Source organism: Delphinapterus leucas, chromosome 15 (genome assembly GCF_059928025.1).
Source record: "Delphinapterus leucas isolate spDelLeu-1000000601 "Yukka" chromosome 15, BTC_Dleu_Yukka2, whole genome shotgun sequence".
Taxonomy (NCBI): Eukaryota; Metazoa; Chordata; class Mammalia; order Artiodactyla; family Monodontidae; genus Delphinapterus; species Delphinapterus leucas.
In genome coordinates, this window is record NC_143143.1 from 34,076,042 (window position 1) to 34,082,041 (window position 6,000).

Genomic DNA, 6,000 nt, shown 5'->3' on the forward strand with positions numbered 1-6,000 from the left:
CCATTTGCATATATCCAGAAATACGCAATCCTGTTCACTTAAAAATTTATACACAGATGCCCACAGCAGCATTATTCATAATAAACAAAAGGTGGAAACAACCCAAATGCCCATCAACTAATGAATGTGTAAACAAATTAGGGTCTATCCATACAGTGGAATATTATGTAATGATTAAAAGGAAACAAAGTACAATACATGTTATAATTTGAATGAACCTTGAGAACATTATGCTCAGTGAAAGAAGTCAGATGCAAAAGACCACATATTGTATGATTCCATTTAAATGAAATGTCCAGAATACACAAATCTATAGACACAGGGCATAGACTGGTGTTTGTCTAGGGCCGGGGGAAGTTGGAGGGAATGGGGAGTAATGGCTGAAGGGTACAGGCTTTCTTTTTGGGGGGATGTAAGTGTTCTAAAATTGGTTGTGATGATAGTTTCACAACTCTGTGAATACACCAGACATCACTGAATTGTATACTTTAAATGGGTATATTGCATTGTTTATGAATTATATCTCAACAAAGCCATTATGAAAAAAATAAGGAAGCCTAAAGAAGAAAGTACCAAAGTCAATGCTAATTGTGAGACATAAGTAAGGTCTTTTTTTTTTTAACTACTAACCAATAATTCCTGGCAGAACAAAGTTTAGGTGTTCAAAACATCACGTGACAGAAGACCATCCCAGGTACAGCTTGAAGAATCCTTGTCTAAGGCTATGAACAGGAGTCAAACATTATGTTTACAATCTGTATACTCAGCTTGCTACAAGTCCAGAGTATAACATGTATGGGAAAACTCATAAGCTTATTGTTTATTGTTAGTGGAAACATTCACAGTAAAATGCAACACTTTATTGGTATTTTGTAATCCTTCAAGTGGCCTGGAGCTAATAAGGCCTTGCCAAGAACAGATTCCATAGTCACTGGCCTCTTTTTAAACCTGGTTCATGATGTAACAGGTTGAGAGGGATGTTAATCAAACAGTCATATTCCCAGAGTGACCAACTAGATAGTCTGAGGGACAGGATGCTGTGATCAGTTTAATCTTCCAGAAAACTGACCATTAGACAGAAAATCCTTTGGGCCTCAGTGCTCTCGTTGAATCCACTTCTCAGATTCCCACCCACCTGCCTGCCTTGATGGGCGTGACTCTTCTCACTTCAGGACTGAGGAGCTTGCAAAGCACATGAGGCCATCACTGGGGGGCACTTAACAGTTCTTAACAGGCTGCTCCATGGCCTCAAAGGCCGTTGGACCAGGTTCTTTAGACAGGTGAGGGAGCCTAAGCTGAACAGACAAGAGCTTTCTATACTGAACAAGCCAACTAGGAGACCAACTTTTCAATATACAGAGCATCACATGTCTTACATGCCAGAATATACGTTGGTCCTAAGAAAATATAAACAGTGCTGTGCTGTGACTGATGTTACCTAGTCATTTGAAAAGGAGGACAGACAAAAACCTACCCAGCATTCATTAAACAATTACCTACAGTCCTTACTCCCTCCTCTCTAATCCTCTCCCAGACTCCAAAATGATATAGATAGATAGATGCACTTCTGTGCCTTAAGAAACATACCTGGCTCTAGAACCAGTCTGGGTTCAGATACCTGCTCCAACACTGGCTACTACATGACTCAGGGCAGTTTCCTCAGCTGTAAAATGGGGATGATAATGATAGTGCCCTCACTTTAGAAAGCATTCAGAACAATTCACAGTACATACTAAGCCCTCTATGTTTAAGCCTATTATAACTGTCAGTATTACTATCTTAATGCTGTTTCTAATGGGTATTTTTTCTTTATTCTCTTCCTTAAAGATCTTCCATTCCTTCCTCTCTCTGCCACTGCAGACAGCAGTGTCCTTCCTTATCATTTAAGTTTTCAAAGACTTCCTGGATCCAACAAGCATGACATTAACTAAAGGGCAGTTTTCTTTCAGGGGACTGGAATCTAAAATGGCTCTTTTGTTATTATTTTTTAGCAAATTATATTTCAACAAAGGAGATCATGGCTTTGATAATGTCTACATGGACATGAAGATCATATTCAGAGCTTTTGGGCCAGATCTCAAGAAGAATCACCTGGCTGAGCCTTTTGACAGCATCCACATCTACCCCCCTCATGTGGAAGCTCCTGGGGGTTACCCCTGTGCCCCACAATGGCTCCCTGGCAGTCACCCAGGAAATGCTTATAGACGCTTATGACCAGCAGCCAGGTGTGATAAAAAAGCCACCACTAAGAGATTGGTAGTGTGTCCTGAGACAGAAAAGATTCAAAAGGGGGTTTCCTGAATGTGGGAAAAGTCAAGCAGAATAATCCTGTTTCCTGGCAGCTTCAGTGCTCCCAGCACAAGATTATCAACAGCAGCTCTGAACAGGTAGCAGAAGAAGTAGGAAATCCCTCGCTGTGTTGGTGACATTTTATATAGTGCCTGTGGGGCAAGAAGGAAGGCTCTCCATAGAGGAAGTCAGGCGATAATCCTTCTGAGCCTCAGCAAGCATGCATAGTCTGCGCCCAGATACCCCTTGTAGATTCTGAATAGCAGCCTTCCTTCAGCAACTCTGTGCATGCGGGTGCCTGCAGGAAAGAAAGCTGCTCACAGGGGAAGAACGAAGCCTTAGCACTCTACTCATGGCTAAAAAGAGGGGCAGGGGTTCCTGTAAATGAGGTTGCGAATTCTGAAGACTTCAAAATCCTAAATCTGGGTGATATAAAGGAAGAAAGGAAGCATCTCTGGGAATTCATTTGTTTACAAACACTGGCCAGCTTTTCTTTTGCGGGGAGAGACTTAGAACACTGCCGGATGATTTATCAGATGCTTAGAGCAACCACACTTAATTGAAATGGAGTACAAAGAACAGCTTCCTGCACCCTTTTCCTTTCTTCCAAGCCACTGCCCACAATCTTCTTGTGAATTTACTGGAAGCAGGCTGTTTTGGAGAAAACTAAGTGAATGGATGGCAATTCTCTAAGTTATTGAGAAATTTTTTTTTAAGTTTTAGAGTTTTGCTACAACTCTTTGGCCCCTACCGCCTGTCCCATAGTCCTGGGAGCCTGAGGTAAGGTGTGTTTGACCACCAGTTACTGATAAGCAGGACATCCCACCAACTGATTTTCAGCAAATTGGCTTTTGGCAAAGTGGTCACTAGGCAAATGGGTCATTTGGCGAATAGGTTGTTTAGTAAATCGTCTTTCAACGACTTGCCCTAAGAGATTTCTCTACAGTGAGCACTTCCTTGGGTTAAATGTACATTTTGTTTCCATAATTAATATTCACTAGCACCTCAATGGGAAACTTCCCAAGGACCCAGGAACAGCCTCTTAATCAGATCATTTAAAACCATCTGATTTTTTATTAACAGGAGTGGACATGCAGAGGGCATCTGCTCTCCAAAATACAGCTATCGGTCTCGGGATTGTCGCAGGAGTTCTTGTGGTTCTGTTTGTTGCTGGTGTGACATTCACGGCCTTTGGTTGGAAAAAAAGTGAGTAGTCTCTGCGGGTTTTCTGTGGTTGATCAGTGCACATAGTAATAATCCATTTCAACCACTTCCTGAGTGCCTAGGGGTCCAGCACTTTGACAACCCAGTAACCAGGGATATCCTCGTGGGCTTGCATCCTGGACAGTCGTACAGGGCCCAGGACTCAGAACAGCCCCCAGCTTGGTCTGATCTCAAAAATCTTGATTTTTTTTAACAAGGGCCCCATTTTCATTTTGCACTGGGCCCCAAAAATTATGTTCCAGTCGCATGCGCTTCCCAGGGCTGCTGTAACAAAATACCACACACTGGGTGGCTTATAACAACAGAAATTTGTTGTTTCACAGAACTGGAGGCTAGAAGTCTGAGATCAAGGTATCCACATGATCCCTCTGAAATCTGTAGCAGAGAATCCTTCCTTGCTTCTCCTAGCTTCTGCTGGTTGCCAGCGATCCTCAGCATTCCTTGGCTTGTAGACACAATCTCTGCCTCCACCGTCACACGGCCAACTTCTCCCTGTGTCTGTGTCTTCACATGGTGTTCTCTCCTCTTATAAGGACACCAGTCATGGGATTTACGGCCCCCTGTATTCCAGTATGACCTCCTCCCATCTTAATAATACCTGCAGAGACCTTATTTCCAAATAAGGTCACACTCCTATGTACCCGGGGTCAGGACTTCCAACATATCCTTTTGGGGGAACACAATTCAACCCATAACACTGGTCCTGCCACCAACCAAAGCATTCTGTGGACCTGTTGCACCTTTCTACATTTCCAAAGTTATATAAAGAGACTGAGCCTCCCGCAACCCTTATTACACCCAATCCTGACCGTTCCTCTACGTTCAAAGAGCCCCTGACTCAACAGCAAGGGGGCCTCCTGAACACTGTAAACAGCCTAAGGAAAGTCAGAACTTTACTTAACCTTAACTCCATTACAAAGCCCACATTTAACGTAATTTATATTTGAACTATAAAATTTTCCTATAAGTTGAAACATGACCTATAAAGGTCTCTACACCCTGAAGCAACATTTTAGAAAGAAATCAGTTGGTCCTTTTCTAGAGAAACCATTAGCCATAGGAGGGATAAAGGAAAAACCTCAAGGTACTGATTGAATGGCCAGTCCCACAGCATAATTTCTAAAAGGCAACCATTCCATACAGTTAAAATGCATTAGCTTTTTATCATCATCATTAAAAAAAGCCTCAAATCCAGAGGCTGAATCTTTACTATAACATGTGCACGTACACATCTCCTCTGCCACTGACAGGACTGATTGGATATACCCTAATGCTTCTTGAAACATCAACACCACCTGGAATTTTCCCTTTTTATGTTAAACAGCAGTCCTAATCTTCACTTACACCTGAACACACCACACCTGTGAGGTCCATGGGACATTACAAATCCCTTCAGTGCCTTGATCCTTCCAAGTTCAGATCTGAGATGTATTACCTTATGATCTTTGTCCCCACACCAAGAGCCCGCACACAAAGATAAAGGTATCTTCTGTGTGCAGGTCAGTGGTGTGGCCCACTCAGGGTTCTTCCCCAATCTGCTAGCCATCTATGGCATCAGGAAGGCTGGACCAGCCTAGATTTATTAATATCTTAGTATAACATCATGCAGTATCACTTACTCTGGTGTTAACTGTGCATGCCCTTTTGCTCCTCAGAGGAAAGGTAATTAATAGCTATTATGTGTGTTAATAGAAAGTGTGGTATTTATGAGTTTAACTGACCCATTCCTCTTGGTGTTCACTGTCTACTGCAGGCAGAAAGCTGATCAAAACAGCACAGGTGAACCAGTACGCCTGACCAAGCTCTGACATCGTTCCTTCAGGACAAGATGCAACCATATCATATGTCAGGTGTTTCTACCCCAGGACGCTGTGACTCAAAGGATTTATGCAACATCTCAGACCCAGAAACCTTTAATTCCGTGTAAAAACACAGCAATAACCAGAGTCCACCCTCTTTATAAATCAAGTGTTGACGGAATAAGACAACAATTTTTGTGTCAGATGCTGTGCTCACGTGGTTCTGGTGGAAGAAGAACAGATATAAGAGAATAAATGCATTCAATTAGAATTAATTCTCCTCTCTCGTTCTCATAGCTGAGCAGGGCTCAAGTGTTTCTCATCTGAAAGGGGTAATAAGATTTCATCTGTCCCCCTCATCTACCTTGTGCAAGCACATTTAACAAATTAGCTCCCAAGACACTTCCAAATGGAGTTTTATGAGAGATTTGTGAAGGTAAATGTATTAGACTTTGAACACAGTTCAAACTCCAGAGGCAGCACCAGTGCCTTTCACTGTTCTGCTTTTCACTCAAGACATAATAAGGTCAAATGAAAGTAATTTTTTTCTTTTCTTCCCATCCCCACCTATGTACCACTCTTACTCTTCTTCCGGATTCCTTTCCCTGCAAAGTCAAAGCTACTACTCTAAGCCCTCATAGTTCCATGTGCTCACCGGCATGGTACATATTGCCATTGTACTTCTTTG

At 42.4% G+C, this 6,000-nt stretch overlaps 1 pseudogene; it reads left to right on the forward strand.

The window, feature by feature from the left end:
* LOC111184989 (ectonucleotide pyrophosphatase/phosphodiesterase family member 7-like) overlaps positions 1 to 5,744 on the forward strand; it is a 32,432-nt pseudogene extending 26,688 nt beyond the window's left edge.
* The last annotated feature ends 256 nt before the right edge of the window (positions 5,745 to 6,000 follow it).